This window comes from Echiichthys vipera (assembly GCF_963691815.1).
Source record: "Echiichthys vipera genome assembly, chromosome: 19".
NCBI classification, from domain to species: Eukaryota; Metazoa; Chordata; class Actinopteri; order Perciformes; family Trachinidae; genus Echiichthys; species Echiichthys vipera.
Genome location: NC_139844.1, coordinates 16,473,350 through 16,499,920, shown reverse-complemented (window position 1 = coordinate 16,499,920; position 26,571 = coordinate 16,473,350). Strand labels below are relative to the sequence as shown.

The following is a 26,571-nucleotide window of genomic DNA, read 5'->3' as shown; positions in this document are numbered from 1 at the left end:
TGATTTAAGGCAATAGAGATGTGTTTGTGAGGCAGCGTGCATGTGGGCTGAGATAAGAGTAGAAAGTTAAAAAGAGCAGGTCAGGGATCAAAAAAGAAAGACAGATAAGCTTAAAGTGCTGCTCTAAAGACTCATTTATCCTAAAATAAGGAGGCTGGATGAATGAGAGAAGTGAGTGGTGAGAAGAGAGAAAGAGAGAGTGGATCAGTGATATACGAGTCCTTGCACATGTATTCAGTCCTCCTCACAAAGTTGAGAGAATCTGTTCCCCTTACACATACCAAGACCTAGTGAAAAAAATACCCCCCCAGATGGCTGCAATGTGGCACACTTTGACTCATTAATATGGCTAACTGTCAGTGAAATTCATTGATATGCTGAGCCTGTTTTTCTATTTACTTATTTTTCACTTTAATTCAGGTTAGTATGGAAGTCAGAATACATGATTTACATATTCCAAACTTGAATTAACAATGCTATGTTTTCCGTCCCACATTTATTCATATTCTTTAATATATTCAGTTTGTCTCCCTGTAATAGTTTCTTTATCATCAGCCATGACCTTGGTCTTGTTCCACTTCTGTCTGGTTCTCTAATTTACATTGTTTTGCACACACTGTGTTGACATCACTGCTGAGTGAATGCAGTCACCCTGACCAGAACAAACTGGAGCTTTGTTACCATGCTGAACACAACTCACTCTTCTTCCCTCAGATTTGCTGGCTAGCACAAATACTGTACAGTACAGCACTAATTGTGCTAAATGACGCTACTACATTTTGCCTAGTGACATACTGATGTGATGCAAGACACACAAACTTGGCTGACGGCAGACCAGTAAGTTTAAAGTAATTTTAAACAGAGCAACTGCCTCAACACTTTTTACTTAATTAAAAAGTTGAAAGAAATTGAAAGAAACCCAAAGCCAAAATTGATTATGAACATGAATATTACAGTGAAAGTAATAGTATTCCTGCTGATGCCAAGTGACAAAGAGGTGCTATTCAGACTTTAAATACTCAGCAGTGACCTCAGTCATGCTCATGCCACCTGCATCGTAACCTCATCGCTGCTCGCCTATAAATCACACAAAGATGGAGGCTTAACTCGTAACAGCCAGAAATAAACTGCAATGTAGCAGTACAGGCAGACACAGGCCAGCTGCACTGACAGAGGGAGATGGCTGAATTACACATGCCCATATGGCAGAACCTGCAAAGTCAAACCATTCCTTGGAGGCTGTGGGGGAAATGAAGGCTGGTGTTTTATCACTGTCCCAGTCATCGCCACCCCTAAGATCTCCCTCCGCAGATCATGCGTGCGGCACAAGAACTACAGAAGCAGATGTGAGCAAGACTTTCGCTCCTTTAAATAAGTGTTGCCAAGCTTCCTCAACTATTGCTCAAAGCTAATGATGTCAACACACACCTGTTGCTATGGCACTTAGCACTGCCCTGGCATGAATAAACAGGCACAGGAGTCGCTGCCCAGCTCTGGCAGAGCACTGAAACGGCAGCTGGTATGTACAGTTTCATCTGGCAGAGAAAATGAAAAAGCATAGAGAAGTAAATGCCAATTGATTCTCTTTAAAGTAGAGCTTTCATTATAATTTCAACTTCAGGGAGTCTCAGTCCAGCTATGGACATACATTCACTGCTGAGCCGAAAGGTAGGAGAGTAAAGAGACTGACAGATAACAGGACTTACTTTGACAGCTAAAGCCTTGTGCAAAAAATCCCAAAGAAAACTTGACATGCTACAGACAAAGCCAAAGCCCTCCGTGAAGCACCTGCATTATCCTCTCTTGGATAAATACTACAACAACATATGATGCTGTATTCACTGTCACTGGCATCTGTATGATCAGTGTGTATGTTTTGGACTTTGATTACATGTATTTGTGGGCATTTGTGTATTTTGGGTACACATGTTAACTAAAATGCATCCCTGCATGTGTGTGTGCAAGGGAGTGCTTCCCCGCTGTGTAAACACTATGTGTGTTTCCTCTCACTGTTGGCATTCACAATGACATTGTTAGCTTCTTTCTTCCTGCATTGGGGGAAGTCTACCAAGGGAACTCTGGTCTGAGCAAACTCCCCTTCCTCCTATTTCTATCCCCCTCTCTTCTCCCCATCCACGCCTCCTTCCTCCCTCCATCCGCTCCCTTGTTCCTTGTCAGCTGGTGGGGAGATCCAGATGTGAAGGGGGACTTGGACAGGAAAAGGAGAGAGAGAAAGAGAGAGAAATCCACATCCCCCTGGTGACAGACTTCATTGTCCGAGACCTTTTGGACAAGCCTTGAGACACATAGACTCAAACAATTATGTGCACCAAACAACAATAGAGTCCCTCTAGACGACTAGGCCCAATTGTGTGTGTGTGTGTGTGTGTGTGTGTGTGTGTATATGTGTGGTGTGAGAGAGAGAGAAAGAGAGAGAGAAAGAGAGTGTTTGTATGTGCATCTGGCAACAAAGCCAATCAACCAACAACATCTTGCAGGAGATTTGGTGCTGATATTTTGTTGGCTTATTTATCCGGGGTCTTGGACGGGCATGAGACCATTGTTCTCGTTCAGCAAGCAGAGAGGAGGAAATCGATAAAGGACCTGAGTGAGTGATGGCAAGCAGTGATGCAGCAGTATGCCACCGTATCTCTTTCTCTTTCTTTCTGGTTTCTCTCCCTCCGTCTCAGCCACATAAATACTGTCGGGCAAGAAGAAAGGAGCAAGGGAGACCATTTGACTGACACACATATGCAAACTAGAAGCAGATAGACAGGCTATCACAGAGAAATTACTCCAGACATTGTATAAAATGGAAAACACATGTACACACACCCACACAGCATGTGTATTAAGTTAATAGAGTGAGTCAGCAAAAAGGGAGCAAGTTTGTCAGAAACAAGAGAAAAGTTAGAAAGGCTCTCACTAACGGAGCATTTCTCTCGCCAACTTACTCTGTAATAATTTCTCTACTTTCTCTTATATCATACCATCTGCATGATATTATTTAGACATCTCCTGCTGCACACATTGCCTCAGCATTTATCAATCTCAGACATAAGGCAACAATCTCTGAAAGAGGAAGCAAATGAATGAAACGAACTCTTTTCTACTGACAAAAAAAAGCTCAAAATTAAAATGTCAGTACTCACCGTGAGGCAGCTCAAATATTTCCCAGTCGATCTTTTCTGCCAAGCTAACACAGACTAACTCTTTGAGAATGGAAGCAACAAGTAGTGTACAGTGAAGAACAATGCATGTCTGCCTGAGCGCAGCAATGCGTAAGCAGCGGAGACACAGAGAGGTCCAGTCATCAGGCTGCTGCTCACATGGGATGGGGAGAGGAGGGAGAGGGAGGGAGGGTTAGTTATAGGATAGTCTAGAGTAATAGGGATTTGGCAGGGGGAGGGATCTCATCCTTCGCTCCACATGTCTTGCTCTTTCCCCCCTTCTTTCCAAAAAATGTTTCAGCAAGTCTCGCATTTCTTGCCTGTTTTTAAGTGGACTTGGTGTGGCCTTCCTCTCATGGTCCCCTCCCCTTTCTTTTGCTATCTTGCGTCTCGTCTCTTTTGTTCTCACCGTCTCGCCCACACACACAAACACACCCATCTAGCATCTTTTTGTGGTGTGAATAGGCGTACTCCTTTAGAAAGGTGTCTTCGCGTGAACGGCAAGAATGTTGCACTCCACCTAGACGCACCTAAGTGGTGCTGTCATTATAATAGGACAAATGTACAACAGACATGTTTACTTGGACATGCACACATACAAAGTGACCCAGCTGGCTGCTGAACGGAGGACAATCTCCTATTGACTCATTTGTCTGTAACGGTCATACATGCAATCATAGAAACAGAGCAGAAAATTATAGGGCTGCTCAGATTTTGGATCCCTCTTTTTCTCTCCCTCTCTGATGTCACTCGCTTTTTCTGCCTTTTCGCTCAAAGGCCCTAATTCACAAGTGGCCCAGATACCACACCGTACCGGGGGAAAGGAAGAAAAGCAAAAAGAGAGTCAGAGAAAAGAGTAACCTGATACAGTGAAAAGCAACAATTATTTGAATGAGTCACTCAGCAGTGAGGTTTTTTTTTTTTTTCAATGTTAATTCGGGAGAGAGCGACCAAAGAAGAAGGAGGGGGGGGGGGGGTCATCCCATTTTGGAACGCTGCACCTCCTGAGGACTCCCTGAGGTCGTGGGAGAGGAGGAAGGAGAAATGGAAAAAAACGAAAGAAACGAAGAGAGGGGAATGGAGGGGCAGAGGAGGACAGACATAGGCTTGGATAGGTACCAGAGGAACATCTTCTCCTCATCATCCCAAATTCACCCTCCAGGACATGGCTCACGGAGTCAGTGTTGCTGACAGAACCAAATAACATAGGCTACACCACTCTTCCAGACATGGGGGTGACGGCGAGCAGACACTGACACACTGGCAAATAGGAAAACAGTCACATACATACAAAGCACACAGCCTAGTAACTAAAAACTACTGTGGAGCCACAACCGGAGCTGACGGGCAACTTCTAAAAAAATCTAATTCAGTGATACAGATACCATGCAGAGACCGCAAGAACTCCAATTGGTCCCATTGGACTGCTTGTGTTTCTTTCTAGTTTCCAATGCCAGTGGAGACTGCTGACAGACAAATCAGCATGGAGCAAGTTAAAGAAATGCTCGGTACTATGGCCTTATTTTTAGTATATTTTGAGATGTAGCAAAACCTTCTCTTTGATGCAATTGTTGCACACAAAGCGTAGGGAATTTTTGTAACGAGAAATTTATATTTTGCAAGCCAGCCAGTGTTATTCCTTTGTATCACAAAATGAATCAAAGAATGCAAATCTGATTACCGTGGGTATCTAATCTCAGGAAATCAGGAATATCAAGATTATTATAAATTTGCTTTGGTGTAATCCTACACTGAACTTTAAATGCAAACATGTTCTGTGTCAAATTGTATTTCCTCATCATCTTGAGTTTCCCCTTACCTTTACCTGAACCCAACCAGCCATCACAAGCACTTAATCTGCACCCGAATCACAGGCACTGCAAATGGCAGACCTACTGAAATCACTATTGGATTGGGAAACAGACTTGCACACAAGATCGAACCACCTTGATGGAAATGCATCAATTCTGCTTAAGCCTATTGACAGTGCTAATTTTACTTGTTTAATGAAGTTGAACACAGTTCCGTGTACGATGCTGTCAGGGCTTTGTGCAACATTCACTGCAGTTTAGAAGTTTTCATCCATAGTTCAGCAAAATCCTTCTCATAGCTTTGTCCAAACAGCATGAATACAGTGATATCAGCCCAGTGACGCTCTAGCCAACCTGTATATCTCTTGCATAAACTAATATTACAACTGACCTGCATCCTGTTTAGACATGCTGTCACAACATTTAGAGAAGGAAACATCAAGGGAAGGTTCATGTAAACACTACAGTGGAGAAATTACAAAAAAAATACTTAAGAGACTCTCAAGGATGTGCAGCATGCTCAAACTATATAAACAGGCAGCATACAGGCGTGTATACACATGCTGATGAGGGAACACTGAGAAAATGCGGTCAACATTCTTTGTTCAAGCGGCTGGACAGCACATTTCCTGTGTATGAAGTCAAATATTTTTAATGTTTCCAAACCACTGAGCGAGGGAGTTTCGGATACTTTCTATGAAACCATCTAGTTGGATCAGTCACTTGTAATCATGCTCGACTCTTTTAGATTTACACCAGCCTGTATCACTGCTAATGGAACCCTCCAGCCTTTCCATGTCAACTCTTGTATAATCAGAAGGATTTTTCTTTGAATCCAAACAAACCATAAGGCTGAATACATACAGCGCAGGGAAGCACATCAACTAGTTATCAAATGTGAGCTCCAAACACACATTCACAGGCAGACTAGTAAAGTCCGTTACAGCCAGTACGGAGGCTGCTGTCTGGCAGGTCCTGGAAAATCAAATAGTCAAGGTGTGCCACTGTTGCTGGAGGCCGATGTACTTTACTATTGCTGACTAAGCATTTGTCAGTGATGAATGTGCAGGTCACGTTACGAGTAAACGTGCAAGCTACTGCAGTATGTCTATTTTATGATACTGTATGGTTTATGATTTTCTCTCTTAATAGATTTTTTTTAAATACAAAAGCATGACCTAACACAAAACAATTCAAAGCATGTTAGGAGTATATTTAACAATTAAGCCCTTCTTTAGCGTGCTTATGTTAGAAAAACACGAATACTTCCACCATGAATATTTTCATTTTCAGAATGCTGTTTCATGTCACTACATAATTGCAGCATTGCTTTGCATAAGCTTTTTAAACTGCAAATTATATTGTTTGTATAGGATGGGTTGTTGGTGTGCATCTGGCTCTACATTTCTCTTGCTCTCTCTCTTACACACACAAAGAAAAAAACTCATCAAAACCCTCAGAATCAATTACGCCAATGTAAATAGGCCATTCAATTACTTTTAGCACCAGGCACCATCCTTGTTCGTCCTGAGGCAAACAATCAAACAGCAGACACAAATTAACACTGAACAAGAGTACTTGTCTAAAATCTGATCACCCACTAGTAGAGATAGGGAGGGTGGGTGGGTGGTTGGGTGGGTGGGTGAGTGAGTGAGTGAGTGTGTGTTCGAGCATGAGAGTGTGGGTATATGTTCTCGGTTTGTGATATTAAGAAATATATATATATGGATTTGTTATTGTTGGTGCAAAGGTCAGGAATTAAAATGCATTATACGTCTATATATTTCTATAGTGACACAGTGTGAAAAAAAAAAAAAAATATATATATATATATCCCCTGCCCTCCCAGAGCAAGGTGACAGTCCAGCCATTCTGGCTTGTGACCTAAGACCGTTTCTGAATACTGATCACTGTGACTGGATATAACTCACATTGTATGTACACACAGCTATGCTCGCACACATACGCACAGGGACACGTCTCTCTTCACCATCTGCTAGCCAAGACTGGGTAATGAGTCAGAACACGGAAGAGAGAAAGAGAGGACATGGGAAGCTTCAGAGCTTTTTATAGTGACAAAATGGGAGAGAATTTCACAAAATCTCAGTCTAAATGCCTATGCACACGTACACCTGCCAGGGTTTTTAAATGCATCAAAGGATTTTTAGACAGCTCAACCATGCCTGACAAAATTCAAACGCATTCATGAATTTTAAACAAGTGGCGGTTAAGGAATTAAGCAGCAACATCCCATTTAAAGCTATTTATATGCAAATGTGTAACAAGTGGCAGCACACAGAACGACTGGAGAAGAATTAGCAATTGCTCATTGACTTAACTGACCTGCTACGCTAATATAGGCTCCCATTAATGAGCTACCAACCTCAACACAAATACACACCAACACCTATTGTATATGAAGCCTTTGATTATTCTCATTTGTCCAGGTCATCGTCCCCAAATAAATTTAAGTCAAAAGCAACTGGACTTGGTTATTTGTCTAGGAAGATGTTTCCCCTCTCATCCAAGAGGCTTCTTCAGTTCATTTACACATCTGTCCAGGCTGGGACTGGTCCAAATGTCTAGGGTAGAGATCCAGGTATTTAATTTTTCTATATATGAACAGTGTTTACAAAACACTACATGCCACTATAAGCCATGGATCTAATCTTGATGCTATGGTCTCAGAGGTATCCTCCTTGACCCCACTGACAGATTTGTAGAATTCTGCCGCTAGATGGCAGTAAACATCTGGTCTTGTCTACACACTCTCATACACACACGAACACACACTATACTGGCAAGCATGCCAGAACGGGGAGTGAACACGATGAAAGGCCACAGTGGAAAGCAGACAAGCAGACTCAACCACAGAGCACGTAGGACTGAGGGTTAGAGACAAACAGTCCAAGGCTTTTCTCTCACACAGTATCACTACACACCATCACAATGTAAAAGTTTACAGCTCCAAAAGCAGAGCCGACATGCATGTAGCCATAAAAGCAGAGGATCTTTTTTGCCTATCAAGACTAGTAGATCAGACTCTCTTTGAGTGGCACCGGCAAGCTTGGCAGCAAAATGAAATGAACAGCCACTCTGTATTCCATATTAGTATCAGTGCTGCAGGCTATGTGGGGGCTATTTATGTGTTGATGAATAGAGACAGGCAGAGCTGGAGGAAGCAGAAGTCCATTAGATTTAGCCTGGAGGTTTGAGAAGCCACGACGCCTGGGACCACCACATCAAGATGCAATTGCCAGGAAATTTGGTACAACCATTGATGTCCCCATCATGTGTGAATGAATTGTAATAACTTTAGTGATCCAATATAAAGGATGGGAATTAATAAGATTTAATTTATATCAATATGGTATTGAATCTGTTTATTGGTGCGATTCTTTATTGATTCTCTTATTGATTCCTGATCTGTTTGGGTAAAAAGTCGTCCTACAAAAAGGTTTTCAGTGGCAACGCAACTGTTCTGTTATCTCTGAGTCAAACTACATGGGGAATGGACATGCAGCACAAGTAGACTGGGTGCAGCTGGGCTTTTTGCCTACTACACAGTGTCTTGGTACAATGTGTCTTAATCTTTTTTCAAAAGATTGTACCTGTTTTTTTAACTTAGTTTTATCTCGTTTTTACCTGTCGGAGCGCCACATAGCCACAAAGGGAGGGAGAAAAATAGATGAGCTGTGTAAAACTATGTAAAGTTTCCAGCATGTTTCCAGCAGCATAAAGGTGGAATTTGACAGCTTTGTTTTGCTTTGCGCAACCTTCAGAAAATCATGCTGGCATCGATAAAAGGAATTCATAAGCTCGCAGGCATACAACTCTGTCTTTGATACCAATTTGTTACTGGTTCTCAAGTGGAACCTGTTCTTAATTGCCATCCCCATACAATATAGCACCATTATCATCCTTATCCTTTTTAAACAAATATCTGCAAAACAAATCCCATTATTCTTCAGCTGTTCTTTATGTAAACACTATACCTGCTAAACATAAGCATGTTGTATTGTCATTTGGAGCATGTTAACATGCTAACTCTCTAGCACTGCTGTGCCTATTTAATGTTAACATATCTATTTTCAATAAATGAAATGAGCTACTTTTTGAACATGCAAATTATAACCAGAAACATTTGAGCTAAGCTTGGCTAGTCAAACTGCATGCAGCAGGCACATTTGTGTGCCACTGGGTAACTAGGAAACAAAATCTTTAAATGCCCCCAAAATTGAACCAACCATTCAACTGTGGATACCAAAACCATGAATTCCAAACTGTTAACTGTGCTGAGGGTTTGCATGGACGTGCTGTGGGTTTGCAACTTTGAACCCACTTCTCAACCTCCAAGTTCCATTTCATCCAACATTCAAGTCAGGCTCTGTATGATGATACTAACCCTTTTTTCGATAAAAGTCGTTTCCATTTAGACTTTGTATAAGGGGGCTGGCAGGGTAAAGTCTGTTTCATGTCCGGTTCAACTGTTTTGGACATTTGCTTTCTCACATACAGCTCCTTCGGGTGATGTCCAGTTAAATTCATGGTTGCAGTGCAAGTGTGAAAGGGGTTCAATGGATGGGATGTATACTAAATTCACTTTGGGCAATGTCACCAGCCCTCACCGAACAAAAGCAGGTGATTCTGGGGCAATCTTGACTACAGTAAATGACTGGAATCTTTCATTTGTGTATACTCCATGTTATACATCTTCATTGTCATCATCCTCCTCTTTCTTTTGTCTCACTCTACCTCGCAGCTTAAAATCACAGGTTTGGGGGCCAAGCAGTCCAGTCCAGAGTCGCAGAAATCCACAGAGAGGGCTGATGATTGCCTGTGATTACAGTCTGTATCCTCCTCTTCCTCCAACCATCTCCTCTGGGCTCATCTGGCCAGGCCTGGCTGAGGCAAAGCTCTCCGCTCGGATCATTAACTGGAGAGAGCCAGAGCGAGGAAAAGCTCACTGGGGGAGGCATTGACACATTTCCTTCACCTTGACATTGCCTGGAGGTTACAGCATTCATTCGGCAGTAAAGTGCGGTTCTGGGAGGTGAGAATCATGTGAATAAAGGGCTTCTGATACATAAAAGGTCCCTGTGTGAGGGAGTCTTATTCCCTGGGCTCTTGCTGTTCAACGTGCTCAGAACTGTTGGAATGTGTGTCGATGAAAGACGTGTGAGAGAGTTACTGTGTGTGTGCGTGAGGCAGAGATGGATTTATGATCTGTGTGTGTTTGTTGGATGAATGAGCGCGGTCAGTCTACAGAACAGTGTAGTATGGTGTGAGTATTGGCAGCTAACACAGAAACACAAACTAGCCTGAGCCTTATCCCATGGCCTGACACAGCTGACTGTCTGATCAATCAGTCATAGTAGATATAGCTGTACCCCGGGTCCGTCTGCTCAAATTACCCAGCAACACTGACTGCCTGCCTGTCTGTCAGCTCAACGCCAAGATCAAATACTGACAGGTTAAACATTCACAAAATTTCACTTTCCATTGAAAGTCAGACACGAGTAGCGTTTAAATGTCTCCTTAAATTTGGAAACTAAGAATTTCAGATGGGGCTTTTCGCTAGATAAATCTGCATGTATGTTGAAAAACATTTACATGTAAGGTAATGCCATATGGAATAAACTATATAAGGTATGTGAGCATGCCCGGTGTGATTTGCTGTTAACCTGTAAATTTGCTCGACAGTTGTTTACATTGCGTGTCATTCAAAATACTGAAGAATGATCGACAGCTGCCTGTGGCCTGTGTCTGCTGAATTAACCCTGTACTGTCAAAAGAAGTGCCTGTGAGCCTCCCGCCTCTCACTCTCCCTGTCCCTCCCACCCTCCCTCGAGGGTGTTTAGGTAGGGTAATACTGAGCTGCCATCAGAGTGGCTGGTCCTGACGTGTGCTTTACCTCGACTCTCCAGGGACTAGAGCCCAGCCAGCCGTGTGTAATTAAAAGCGCATAAAGACAGATCAAGCTCTCTGCCGCTCTTTCTATTCAGAGAAGGCCTCAAGGCTGAACCCACTCCATGTCCTGCTCTGTCAAGCTCTGGAGAACTCATATATTAAGATGTTTTATACCTTTTTCCTAGAATTTGATGAGAATGTTGATGAATAGAATCTTATCTGGGTTCACACAATGAGGAAAGTGTCCATAATTGACATAAAATAGATAAAAGGCAAACCGTGTAAATGACACATTTCAAAGAATATTTGTGCATTTTAAAAACTAAAAAACTCCTTAAGTTAAAGTATGTATGAATCCTTGACCCTGCCACAAGTGCACTGAGCAGTAGGTCTATGGGGGTCAGGTCAGGGCAGTTTCTGTTTTAATCCCACTGTTTTTCATCATGTTGAACTATTGTATAGGCTGCACAAGAGTCTACACATGACTCAGTTTCTAAGCTAGCATCGCTATTTCCCATCACCGTTCCACATTTCAAGGCTCTTAGACAAGGTTCACAATTATACTGTGGGTAAATGGATGAATGTATTTATTTAAAACAGGGACAATGCACAAAAAACAATCTTGTAAAACAAGAAGAGATACTTTGAGCCAGGTTATAGAAACAATTGCTAATTTCTGCCTGTAGCCCCTGGGCAGGTAAGGTGGGAGCAGATTCAGTTTTGAAATAATTGAAATAGGACATATGTGACATAATGACCATAATATTTAAAAAATTGACAAAATACACAAATAAAAGCATACACTAACTAATAAAAGCATACACTAATACACTAATAAAATCAGGGAACAAGAAGGGTGTAAGTTCTTTACAAACTCTCTGCTGTCAATGCCACATGGATACATCTTCATCATTGTTTTACTTGACATGACAATTCAACTTCCCCAATTTGGGACAGGTGTGAAAAACTGCCTTTGGCATAATAGATTTGCTATATGTTGATTTATCTTTTTTTAATTCCCTGAGGTTGCCAACTTAAGAATTGCTTTCACTCTTAAATGCTGTACAGCATTCTGATGAATAGATGATGCTCTCATTATGCATATAGTCTGAGTGCCAAATCTAGCAAAGATGGGACACATGCCCCACGAGTCTCTTTGCCAGTCAGTGAATCTGTTTTAATCTTCCATTGCCTCTGTCTCAAATTAGTAATTCAGTTTCTCTTCATGAGAACAGTGGAGGCATGCTGTGTTATCCGCTGAAGAGTATTCATATCAGACAAGTAACATGAGAGTTCACAAATTCAATTCCCACCTCCTCTGACTGACTGCTTTCTTGTCACAAATTTGATTATTTACACCCACGGTGAGCAACACACTAACATCAAAGTGATCAACACTTGCTGCTGGAGGAAATAAGGGGAAAGCAGAAGTTCAAACTGCTGTAGACTGAATACATAAAAGAACGACGTAAGATGCCCTTCAGCTTTGAACGAGTGCTGACTTTGGTTGTAAAATTCTGCTACAGTGTTGGCAGTGGGATACATGAACTATCTTTACCCTCAAGGCTTTTGCAGTGAGGGGAGTTCACAGACAGAGAAAAAACGGTATTAAATAACCAGGGGTAGACCACAGTTAATGATGTGTTGTATATTTTGCAGACACTGTGATTGCACATTGGTAAAGTCTTTGGTTTGGAAGGTATGGTGGTTTAGGCTGCAGTTTAAAGTGGAGATGATGGTTGTTGGGGTCTATTCTGGGGCAACTGACATTTTGTTTTCTGTCAATGGACTGTAACACAACTGGTGGATAAAACTATCAGGAAATTACTGCAATGGTTCCTGGAAAACTAAAGGTTCCTCATTTGGTATGGTCTGAGGTTGTATAATAATTAACAGTTATAATACTGTAAGTGCTGCAATTCATATAAATGTGAGTAAAATACTTTTTCTGATCCTTACAGTCGTTGAGTTGATCGCTGCTTCTAAAAAGAGCTTTTTCTCAAAGAAGCCTTAAGGTGATAAATAAGAATTTATGAATGGCTGTTTGTTTCATGAGCCGCTAATGGTTTCGCATTTTTTTAAAACCAGATCGAAGGATACCCAAGGATGTGTAATCAATGTATATTTATGAGTGTAATGTGAAAGCCATTTAAAATAATCAATATTTACTGCCTTACTGATAATCAAGGCTGCTTGTTTATGGGAGCTAAGCTGTGCCCTTGAGGCCCTATTGGAAGGTTTGTGTCTTCATACATCATTGCACACGCACATACTTGCGCATATGCATCCTTACACATCTACACACACTGTGTGTGTGATAGCCCCACTGGGTCAGAGACCCCATTACCGCGACAGGTTGCAATCTTGTCCAATTCTGGCCAGCGTGGGCCCACAGACAAAGCCCTGGCATGAGGTTACACTCACAAAACACTGGGGTCTAAAAATGAGAGGACTGCAGAGAAATAGGGGAGAAGGGCTGAGAGATTGGAGATTTATGTGTGAAGAGGATGTGCTCGCAGGGTGGGATATTACAGACCTAGCGTATGCTGGCACGACTGAATTATTGAGTATCATCTCTATTCACCCACACCTACACAAACACAGAAAGACTGAGGTGCAGGTCCCCGCACTCATTGGATTAGGGAGTTTTTTTCACGTGTCATTTTCACGTGTGTTATCCAGAAAAAAAGTCAGCACTGTTTGGTCAGGCAGACTATGTTTGCATTCAGTGTGATGACACCTCTCGTCTCAAACCAACAGTCAGCATGGTTTTCTTTTTGAGCATAGGTTGTCATTGTTCATGAGCTTTATTCCTGGCTTCAAAAACAATCCAAGGCCTTCAAAATGCCTTCATTTTAAATGGCAATATATATTTAAATGATCACCGCATTGTGACCAAAATAGGTCTTCATCAGGGTCAGCAAGACTGTTCATGAGCCTTCTTTTAAAAAGCAGCATTAATGACCTACTTTGTCATTAAGGACTTGTTGGTAAAATACTGCATTGTAATAGTCTAACTACACACACCCTTCAGACCATTGAAAGGCTTGGATCTATCCTGTCAGCTAGCCTCTATGTGAAATATGGACACCTATCCTGAAGTCCTCTCCTCTCTCCCTCCACCTCAGTTCCCCTTGGCTGCCTTTAATTACAGATAGAGGGATAATACAACAGCCAAAGGCTGACCTGCCAGGGAAGGGGACATAAGAGCGACTAGTGGTGGTCACGGAAGCCAGCAGAGTGCTGGGATTAGGAATCTCATTTTCCTGGTGAACCTGTATGCGCGATGTGGGCACTTCCCCCCGTCCCCCACCCACACAGACACTCAGCAAAAAATGATTGATTGCCATGTCCTTACACAAGATGGAACCAGGCTGGAGGCCCAAGGGCGGTGCACATTGTCTGGGCTGAAGATGGGTTACCAGCAGGGTGAACAATGGGATTCTGTCAGTGATGACACCCTTGCCCGACATTATTGAAAGAGAATGAGACATAACAGGTGATCAGTGGAAATAATTACTAGGCAATGTAACCTCCCTTGTTCAAATTAAACCTTGTATTATTGCAATGTGGTCTTTTCCTGTGGTTTTTCAAGGTTAATTGATGAGAAATAATGGATCGTGGAGTTGGGGGTTTGCGGTGTTTGTTGGCGGGATGTTTCGTAACCAGCCCTGAAGCAACCCAGTGGCCCAGAAATTCCATTTAATAAAGATTAGCTCTCTTTCTCGGAGACCTCATTCTCCTTCTTAATTAAAAGATGAAGATAAAAATTGGTGGGCTGCAAGTATCAGAAAATATCCCCAGGACTTCTTACACAAAACACAGCTCATCGCCCACATGAAAGGCTGGGACTAATGCATATTTAATGCCAATGGGAAATAGCTTAGATCAGTTCCTTTACTGATAGCATTGGAAAACTGAAAATACAGTTACTATAACCCTCTGCTCCTTGGGCTGTATGAATGTGTGCAACGGGTATAAGTAGGTATATGCTGTATATGTGTGTATACCTGTGTGTGTGTGTGTGCGCTTGTGCATGCGCATGTGTGCGTGCGTGCGCATGTGTGCTTGCATGCGCGCACATGTGCGAGTGTGTTTGCGTGTCTGCAGGGGGTTGGGTGTTCTTCACTAAGCATACTTGCACAGTAGGACTTCGTTCCTATGTAAAGGAGAGTTACAGTAGGGAAACACGCACACACATTTCTTCTACTTCATCAACACGGAGTGATTTCTGACAGCAGACATCTTTGTTGTCCATGCTTATTGAAAGGTTACACTGAAATTATGTATCTATTAAAATTATGTATCTAATAAAAAACAGAGGGGATATTACAATATTCATTTTAAACTAAAGTAGAAATTAACATATTCACTTAAGACTGCTGTTCTGAAGTATGTATGTGTCTGCAGTACCAGATCTGCCTCTTATTAGAATGGTCATAAAGAGGACACACACTACTCCCACTTGATTTCAACAAACTTCTATAAAAACAGCTTTTCACCTCCAAAATAAAAAAATAAGTCTTACATTACAACCACAATCATCAAGTATCAATCAATAGTTCAGGTTTCCAGATAACTAGCATTACTCTGGTCCGGCTGCCTGTCACGTGCAACTTTGGAGCGAATAACATTCCGACTCTATGCAGCAATGTCTCTGGTCGGTACAACATTGGCACAGCTACCTGGGTACTCAGGAATACATTCTGATACTTAATACAAATGATCAAGCTTCTACAGGAAGGTATAGAGTAATTTCTTTTCACAATCAGGAATTTTAAATAAATTTACTTCCCACAGCAACTTTTCTCAAACTATCTGTCAAACATACATTTATATAGAAACACTACCACAGTCATCTGTCCTATGTAGAAGCGGCACACAAATATAGTGTAATATGCTTTTAAAGGCCTAAGATGTTTCCTATTCTCTTTTGCTCTAGGCTTGCATTATCTCCACAGCACTATGTCAGCCATGGAGAAAAGTCTGGCTGCACAAGTTAACATTCTGGGATAGGGGTAATGACGTTCTGGCTTGTTTGTAATGACATTCTTCTTGTGCGGCGCTAAGCCCCGGATACAGCAACAGTCTCCTTGACGAAATAGAAGGGGAGGAGAATGCCAGCTGAAATAGGCCAATGGCAGGCTTTATCCCCAACATTCTCCATCCGGCGAGTCAGACTACTTTTGCTCTAACTGACTGTACCGATTGTAGAGACTATGTAAGGTGCTACAATTGCACGTTTATGCTCACGCCATATTGATCGGATGTTTGGCAATTAAGTTGCAGAATATGATGCCCACTAAAAGAGAAATCTGAAAATGTGTCCATCCCTTTCTTTCTCTCTCTCCATTCTTTGCTCTTGGTTTTTGCAATAAGCAGTGCCATGTTTCTTCCTGCTCCTTCCTCTCAAATTCTTTATTCTGTCTCTGCTCATTTTCTTCACCAGCCCAGCCTCCTTTTCTCGGTCCTTTAAACTCTAGCCTTCTCTAATTCAGACAAAGACGCACTGGACATCATAACACTACCGCACTATCGCTGAAGCTCAAACTAACACACTAACACACTAACTAACACTAACTAACATACTAACACACTAACATCCTGACACTTACTCTTCTCTTACACTCTATTCTTGTGTTAGGTTAAAATGTTTTTGTATAGTTGCACTGTCGTTATTTGCTGCTCTGTGTGCCCTGAATTGCCCCCCGGGGACAAATAAAGTTTTTTGAATTGAATTGAATTGAATTGAAAACTCACAGTTATGGACCATTTATGGAGCTGTGTAAGGCCCTGCTGTGTATGTTTTGCAGTTGCACATACTGTAGTAACCAGGCTGACAGTGTTTTCTTTTTGTTTTCCCATAATGGTGACTGGCACCATCCGTAGAGACAAGGGTTTGACAAAGAGTGACCTTGTTTTCCTTGTGGAATAACTAAATCATTGGAGGAGGAGCTATGTGAGAATGACCACAGAAAGACACTGAGCACACTTGATATCTTGGGAATCGGATATGTAAAGATACTTACAGTGACATTCAGAAATAGGCCTGAACACAACATCTCTGCTTCAAAAAACAAGAGACAAACAGCTTGTCTGCTTGAGTAAGACAACCACCACCTTGTTTTTTTGCTATGTTTGTAGATGTATGCTGTACACACATAACATTTCATAAAGATCAAGTCATAGCATCGTAAGACTTTAAATTCTTGTGTCTGACGGGCTAAAATAATTTCCAATTTAATTTTGGAATTTGAATTTAAAGAACCATCAAGGACCTTCTCCTTTCTCTGTGGATTCAGATTACTCTATTTGTATGATGTGACATTACTAATCACTGAGCCACAGTGCCACCTAGCACATGCTCTGTAGGTTTAATGCAGCACAGCAGGATGGTGAGTCCGGAAACCAGATGGATACTTGCTAAAGATATTCAAGGTCATGGCGCACCAGCAGCACAGCTCCTCCAGCAGGTGGCTCTCCTCTCTCCTGGGGCAGCTAGCAATAAAACACGGAAGAACATCTGGTTTTCCACCGTTGGTGTGTATGTCAGGAAGTGACACAAAACACAAAGATACACAGAGCTGTATTCTCTGGATCCGATTTCCACTCTTCCAGAGTTATTCTCGAGCCTGATCTAGCTCTCTGAGAGTAACATACTTCATTTTAAATGCATCAAGCGAAGAACATAAAGGCCATGGAACTGCTGCACAAACAGCCTGCCTTTCATTTGATTAAGAGTGAGAAAACAACTAGAGCTCTGCTTGGCTGTTTTGTGGCAGAAGGCTTTGGCTTGTTGAACTTTATGGTGAATGAAATTCAGAGGGGCTGGATGACTCTCTGAGCTGCTCCCGAGAGCTGAAGAGCAGTTGGCAAAACTCCAAAAAGGACAGACAGAAATACTACACTGCTTCATGTATTTATACACATGTAATAACTCCCTCACATCAGTCATGATAACAAGATACCCAAAAACCTAAAGTAGCTCATTTCTTTCTTCATTTACAGCTCTTTTATTTTATTTACTTTTTTAAAAAAGCATCTCCTTTGAACACTCAAACACTGAGCTAATTCATCTTCCATACAACCAGTCCAGAATAGATATTAACTGGTCTCGCATACATTTGTGCTCACAAGAGGCATGGAGGATTATATTAAGACCCAATTCCCTCCTCAAATCCCACCAACTCCATGTAATTATTCAAAAATAGAAACTCGTTAACACAGTAAATATTATGACCCAATTTAGCTTAGGTTGGGATTTGGAATGATTGGAACTGTGCGTGTGAACATGTGTGCACATGTGAAGCAGAGAGGTCTGACAAGTAAAAAGCAGGTTGAAAAACAGTTTGTGTTTACTCTACAAAACTCTACTACTACTAACAATCTGAGCAGCCTATGGTAGCTTTATGCCACTGTCTTTCAACAGAAAAGGTCAATGCTTTGGATTCATCCAAATGCTCTGAAGCCACGGTTAACCAAGCCAAATAGGCAAAATCAGGGCAAATGTTTGTTCAGATGTGTAATGTATGTGTGACAAAGATTGACACTGTGTAAGACAAAGATTGACAGATCAACACAATGTGTGCACAGGCATGTCTGCAAGTGTGAGCAGTGGATGTGTGTGTATGCGTTCAAAGCGGTGCGTGTGTAGGTTTGTGGGCTTGTGTGTGTAGTAATGACAGCGTAGGCAGTAATGAGAGGCTGTGTGGAGCTGCATCCAAAGCAGAGCCATGCTGGGTACACTGTATTGATCTGCACCACCACTGGGAGGACTGGAACTAGATAATGATGACTATCTGTGATCTTTCATTCTTGCCCTCTGTGTCTCCATCTCTCCTTTCTGTCTGTCTGCTTGTCTGTCTCTCAGTTAAAAAAAAATCGGAATCACATTTAACAGCCAAGTTGTCGCACTCCCACTCTCTCTTATGTTCTCGATCTTTTTCAGTTCCTCTATACAAGACGTTCTGCATCTCTGTGTGTGTTTGGGGGATATTCAATAGTAGGGATTTTGCTAAATATCTCAGTGGAGAGGATTGTATCTTTCCATTTCATTTTTCGAAATATTGTCTTGTAGTTGATCCCCAGCAGCAGCAGCGCAGTTGTTTTAGCCTGTATAAAGGGCAGATGCCTTCAAAACACCAGACAGCCTTTATATCAGCATCAGCCAGACTACAGTCCATTTTTATGGCCCATAAGCAAAAGCACAAATGTTTCCCCTCTCCCTTAGACACATCCATACACACAACAGTATTACACTCATAAACACCTTTAAATAAAACCAGGAATAGGGTTAGGAAAACCAATAAGTAGGAAACCATGGACTTCACATAAGAAACAGATGGAATATATAAACGAAAACTCAGATGCACAAAAAGGAACGAGTTTAAACATGTGACATACAATCTTAAAATCTCCTAAAGAATCGCACACAGATTGTAACCTGATTGTTAGCACAACATCAACAACGGCATGAGAAACATATTTCTTCTCTCACCTGACTAGTGCTCCTTTTAATAGAGGTACTACTAGTTAACTTTAATGCTTCACTACAGAGGTACAAAGAAAAAGAGACCAAAAAAGCCCAAGGAAACTGGGACATACGAATAAATCCTTGACCCTTGTACAAGGATGAAAGCAATCGAAGCTCAAGACAACTGAAGGGGAAAAATCAGTTCATAGATTAAATCGATCAACCACATCAATAAGCCAATTGAGAAAACTTAAGCAATACTGGACTCCAAAGGTGTTTCAAATCCTGGAAAAGGGGCCTCTAATTCCACATAAAAAGGTGCCTTTAATCCTGTCACTCTCTTTTGAAACCACATTATTCAATCAGACACAGCTCCATGAATAACAGACATCAGCTTGATGAGAAACCAGCACTGGTCATTTGTCATCCACGTCTCAGGCCTGTTCACAACATGCTCAAACATCCTCCTCCCATTTCGCCACATCGCCACCCCCGACTGCTGTTCTAATGTCCCCATCATGTCCGCTTCATGGTTGGCTGGAGCCATCATTAATCGCTGGCCTTGAATGATGATTGGGTGAATAATGTGAATAATTGTTTGCTGGTAGCCAATAATTGGGTGTTTCACGTGTCAGTCAAGTTGATCATAGCTGAACGGGTGTACATGTGGAGAGAATGTGTGAGCCTGGTGAAGTGCTGATTGGGAAGTTTAGTGTTGAGGATCATGTCTGATGATCTTTTTTCCAAAAATGTACTCTATTGAAACTGTAAAAACATGAGTAAGTGTTAATAACCAATCCAGATCCAAAACATACAACCACACTCCCATATGCTGCTGATTTATTGAAGACTTATATTTCCCAATCCTGTATAAAATAAATCTAAAATGGTGCACTCAAATTTCACATTATTTCTTACAGAGGCCTTGTTGTCCATTTTACAGCAACATGATGTATTGTGGCAGCCAGCGTTAAAGTTGTTCCCCTAAATAACAATAAAAAACATTTTTTTGTTTATCTATAGTGCAATCTAGACAGTTTTGGTTGTGTTTTGAGTTTTGAGATATGTGTCTTAGATTTCTGCCTTAACACAATGGAAGAGAATGCTTTTTTTTGTGGGGCTCAATGAGAGACCACACTGTCAACCGTTTCTTCGGGGAGAAGTGGTTCCAATGAAAACTGTTGACAGTGAGCTCTGAATTATCCAGAGACAATGCTGAACTGAGACAGTGCTGAACCTTTTAATGTAATTTTAATACTGTGAGCACCGTAAACAAAACTCTGTTCATCTGTATTGTATTATGGTGAAGGCAGAACCCCCAGAGATTGATATTTCATAACCTGGGCAAGTAAAACCCAAATTATTTCGATTATCTGTGCTATTGTAATTTTAGTGAGCTGACCCTTTAAAGAAATAGTTAAATAATTTGGAAATCACAATTTCTACGTGTTCTAAATTGACCCTGATGCGACCCACAAGCCGAAATACATTGGAAATACACTGGTCTTACAATAAAGTTGTTCTATGAACAGTTCTATAAGTGTTACCAGAGTTTTGACCTCCTGAGGTGTAAAGCAAACTTTCGCCTCACGTTACTCACACATTTCAACAGTGGGATCGTAGTGTGATCATCTGCCACTTCCAGCGCTACTCGAGCTACAGATTTTGCTCTGAATTTCAATAAACAAATCAAACGTGTCGAAAAACACACATAGTATTTCTTGATGCAAATTTGTAAATAGTCTTGATTCATGCTATGTCAGGTCTCTCCTCAAGATGACAAGCAAAAAAACTTTTAAAATGCTTGTTGAATCGAGTTTGGATCGTCATGTGTGTCCCCCGGCGTGAATTTTAATCCATTTCCATCTTTTCATTGACTTTGTATGTAATGGTGCCGCGCAAAAGGTTCACTTCCTACAGGAGTTGTTTCCTAAGAATTCTTCTTAAAGTGGAGCACCAGCATAAAATAAGTGGAGAAAAAATAAGAATAATAAGTTATGATGGAATGGAAGCTAACAAGTTCACCAAATTCAAAAAAAACTTTACTCAGTTTACCTAGGGCCATTATTTTCATTACCATCACCACAATTAAAAGCTTATTCTCTGATTTAACCATGCAGTGAGTATAGTATCTGAGAGCACTTGAGCAGAAAATGGCAAATTAAAAGTGCACATTCTTATGCTAATATACAAATAATCTACCTGGATTTGTGTGTGTGTGGGAATGTGTGCACGCCCACATGCAGGCACGTGGGAGAGAGGAAGTGCGTACGAGTCTGTGTGTCTGAAGCAGAGTGTGTAACGTCTGTAGTTGTATGTCCTTGGGGAGCAGAGCCGTGTTATTACAGGAAGTAATCTCATGAGGAAATGGAATATTCATGAGCTCCACATTGCCCTTAAAACAAAGCTCGCTGCCTCTCAAAAAGTCTCAAACGGCCATCCATACCGATATTAAAGTGGATTGGCATTTAATAAAATGAAACAGTCCACATGCATAAACATTAATTATTGTATGAATGTCACTGAGGAGTTCCATTTCAAAATGAGCCTTCTACCATTTGGAAAAAAAATACAGCATCTATCTTTAAAAAGAAACCCCTGGCATGAAAAGTAAAGCCACTGGTGAATATAATGTTATTTATTATCCTCAGCCAAATTATATAAACCTAAAATAACTGCATACAATTTTAAAATTAAACTCCTCAGATAGATTTATTCTCAATAAAGTAAAAACCATGCCCTCAATGTGGGCCTGTGTATAGACCTTAAAAAAATGTAGGCGCAACTAGATATACAGCTATTATTTTAAGCAGCAGACAGGAAGTAGATTTATTTATTCATTCCTGTTAATACCAAAAGCATCTCAGCCTTGGTGTGTCATAACAGAATATCAGGAACGAATACCTCTGCTACTCTACCAAGATGAATGACAGATTCTCCAAACTCTTTGCGTTTTATTTTACATTTAATCTTCCTCTCTCTCTCTCTCTCTCTCTCTCTCTCTCTCTCTCTCTCTCTCTCTCTCTCTCTCTCTCTCTCTCTTCTCTCTCATCTCTCTCTCTCTCTCTCTCTCTCTCTCTCTCTCCTCTCTCTCTCTCTCTCTCTCATCTCTCTCTCTCTCTCTCTCTCTCTCTCTCTCTCTCTCTCTCTCTCTCTCTCTCTCTCTCTCTCTCTCTCTCTCTCTCTCTGTCTCACACCCACACACAGACACAAACCAAAGGACCTCAGCAATTACCCCTGAAATAACCCCCTTGATTGATATCTCAATTACGCTACGCCATTCTTGTGTGTTATCTTGTCTCACACACACTTCTCCCGTCCCCATTCTCAACTGCTCAATAGATGCTCAGAGGAGGAATGAGGTGACCTTGTTGTTGGGGTAGTGTTATTCTGTCTGCTAGAGCTTCCCACAGTCCTTTGTCCCATTACTTTGCATCTCTATGATACTTTATTGATTTCCCCTTTCATTTTTATTTGCCAAAATTAACGCTTAATTATAGAAGCGGGCGACTCGTGAAATGAAAAAAAAAAGTTTCAGGAAGTAATTTTGTTTCATGGTTCAGAGATCCACCAGGAGAAATTCAGCAGAAACATCCTTGTGTCTCTCTCACTGTGCTCTCCCGAAGGCAGCGAGGCAAAACGAAGTGCGATGAAATTAGGTTCACTGAATCAGGTTGGTCGCATTGTGACAGAATCAGCAGACAAGGACACAATTACTCAGTGTTAGAGCACATGTCGGGTAATAACAAAGGAATAATGAAAACCATGTAGCTTTAGCTGCTGTTGCACATCTGTCTGAATAGCACAAAAGCAAACAGAGGCATGATAAGAGAGGAAGGATTTTAGGTATTTATCCTTACCTGAACACAAAAGAGAAGATGAGTCATCACAGCCGAGATCCAAGCATGGAAAGAACAGAGAGAAAAACAACGTCTCAGTACAAATTCAAATTCACAGTCCTTTGCAGTCACTTGATCAACATCCTCCTATATCATTTAGACAATTAACCAATCGCTACCAAAGCACTAACAATTAATAGCGTGTTTTGAATTAGTGATTGTGTTGGCTGCAAAGTGTAAGCAGCTAATGATGCTTGGGATTGCTAATTGATTTAAGTTAACTGCAGCAATTACTCTGAAGTCAGGTGTGTCCAGACCAAGACCTGCATTTTGAACAGGAGTTCAGCAGCAGTTCAGTATGTGATAAACTATTTAAAAAAGGCTCATATTATGCTCATTTTCAGTTCCTCAACCATGTACCTTTTTCTCATTTTTTCTGAATATCTGGTCTTTAAGTCTGACACAACACCCTTTCAAAATACCATTTCAGGGTCAAAGCGCTCTGTTTAACAAAACAAACAACAATGGCTGAACCTGTGAACCTTTTACAATCCCTTCTTTCTTTGGTGAGACACCATTTCATCGATAGGAAAACTGTAAAATGACATTTCTGTAATGCTTTGAAAACACAGATCTGCTCAAACAACGGGGAAGACAGCACTGTGGCCTTGTAGAAAATACTAGGCTTGGATCCGTTTGGAGACGGAAATAGCACGCGACAGACAGGGCGTGGAACGAGAGAGGGGGAGACATGCAGCAAAGGGGCGCAGGTCAGAGTCGAACCCACGGCCGCTGCATCGAAGAGCTTCAGCCTCTTTACATGGGGCGACTGATCTGACTGCCCTCTGCATGAAACGCTCCATTTTAGTGTCTAATCTGAAAATTTTCCGTCTGTGCTGATTGGATCTTCAGCATCTGCACCATCTGCGTCTTTAGGTGTGTTTCCACTATGGTCGACTTCCCTGAATGAGCCGGGTCTATCTCGCCTAAAACGGCTCTAATTTGCATTTGATACGCTCAGGAGGCCGTTTGACCGAGTAGAAAATGGCCCTGTCGGAGAGCAAGGCCTCTTTTGTCCTGAGATATACCCGATTGCTGATTGGGCGTAGCTCTCAGTGGGATGTAACGTGTGGTAGTACAGACGCCAACCCAACACGGCGAAGTAGAGTAGACACTTTTATCCAGTGCTGTAGAAGAACGCAGTGCAGAAAATGATCTATGCATGCACAACTTTGCACAGGCTTGTGGACGCACGCACACACACACACACACACACACACACGCACACACACACACACACACACACACACACACACACACACACACACGCACACACGCACACACACATTTTTAAGCTTGAGTGTATTCTTTCATGTTACTTGTACAGAAGTTGACATGAATAATACGGGGCATCTTAAATCAAACTACAACTATTCTGTATTTCTCTTGAGGAAGAACGTGTCGCTGTAGAACTGATCAGCTGATTACCCGGCGAACAAAACCCGTTCAGAGTGATACATCAACTTCGGAGTCTCATAAACCCCGGCCATTTGAGAAGGCGTGCCCTGAAACCTTTCGAGCGGCCACTCTATAGGGCTAGTGGAAACACTGATGTCTGGATGTCATGTCGTTTAAAAGGCACAGTTTCTGAATACAGCCTGTGTGCATTTCTCTTGATTAAGTGTTTGATACTTTCACAAACTTTTACACAGTCCCTAGACCTGCTTTATTATCAAAAAACACATGGAAATCTATTTTTTTTCTTTAACAATATTGGACCTTTAAAAAACATATAACCATACCCGCTGGTTTTAGTCCCATCACAAGTCCTGGGACAGCTGACAAGCACAACACTTCTGACACTTTATTTAAGCGGTTGGAACAGATTTTTGGATAAAGTGGCCAGACACAGTGTGAGCTAATATCAAATATTTAATGAGGTATCGCTGTTTTTAGTTTTACAGACTCACAGATGTCACTGAATCCACTCAGACAGTCAAATGACACACACATTGCATGCTACTGTGATACGTTTACTAAAGTGAATGAAAATAGATTACATTCACATTCACTCTGCGGAGGTAAATTGCTTGAGGCGTTTGCTCAGTTACAGCTAACAATTTCATGCTGTCAGTGTGGGTAGGCCCATATTCAATAAAAACCTCTCATTTAATTGCCACGGTCTTTTTGTGCCACTCTTTATAGGAGCTGTCCTCAGTAAGACTGATCACCAGGAGAAATATGACCTCCTGTTTGCAATAACATTCTAAGTTATTACTCCCTGTCCACTGAAATGTTCTCTACAGGCTGCTGGCTGGAGCAGGGAGATCTTTTCTGAATTACAGTTGGACTTGGCTCAGCCGACAGTAGCATACTGTCGTGGTTTCCAAACTTTCTTGAAGGGAAACACATTTTGAGAACTTTTTTTTTTAACCAAAATTGATTTTTTTTTGTGGTTATTCAATGAGGTGAAACTGAATCTATTTTAAGTTTTGGCCAAGACTCAAAGATGACAAACTATTATAGTCTTAATCTTAGAGGTTGTTTCTATCATGTATCACACTTTGGGAGCTATGTCAGCGGATAATTTGAGAACAAGCAGCCTACAAGTCTAAGTTATGTGATTTATTCACCTTTTTCTCGAGTTGGCTGCACTATTTTACCATTTTCTCCCCTATGCCTGCTTTTGTGACAGGTTTTTTTTTTTCCCATATGTATTTTAAACACACATACAGTACACTCTTTTGTACTTCCCAGACATCTGCAAGTTGGACCTTTAAGCCAAACAGAAATTAAATTATCCTCACTTAATGTCAAGCAAATACAAACTATGATGATACTGCAAATACTAGTTAAATGTTACCCAAGTACGTACACAGGTCAAAACAAATACCAAGCACACATATACTGATTTCTTTTTCAAATTCTATTCAAAACAGTCCAGTATCAAGTCTTAACTGGCAGCAGCAGAGCATTTAAAACAACTGTAGCTGAACTAATGTACATTCTCAAATACCCAACTAATTTGAAAACATGTAGTATTGCAAAATGTCGCACCCAAACAGTAATTTGTGGTATATTTAGTGACTCAACGCCTCAGTGGGAACCATGGTTTACAGTTCTGCTACTGCTCGCTAGTTAAAAGATGACATGATTGACTGGCAGCATTCACACAGCCCACACTCACTTCTCTCTTTTGTTTCATCTGACACACCTACAGTAAAATCTGCTGTGCTTTTGCTGATGGGAACAGAATCTAAGAGAATAAATGCATCACCACTCTCGCTCTGTCATCCTTCTTAGACTCCCATAAATTTCCATCAGTACTGGTGCCCTCGAGGCCCAAACTGGCTGCTAATAAATTCTCT

The 26,571-nt window shown here is 41.3% G+C and overlaps 1 protein-coding gene across 3 annotated transcripts in view; it reads right to left on the bottom strand.

Moving 5' to 3' along the window:
• sash1a (SAM and SH3 domain containing 1a) overlaps positions 1-26,571 on the bottom strand; it is a gene marked incomplete at its 5' end in the record, with an annotated part of 160,138 nt that overhangs the window by 67,246 nt on the left and 66,321 nt on the right. Inside the window, one exon of one of the 3 annotated variants that reach the window (XM_083934043.1) lies at positions 3,153-3,292. The exons of the other annotated variants lie outside the window; for them this stretch is intronic. Of the gene's footprint in view, positions 1-3,152; positions 3,293-26,571 lie in introns of those variants that run through there. 3 annotated transcript variants of the gene reach the window in all.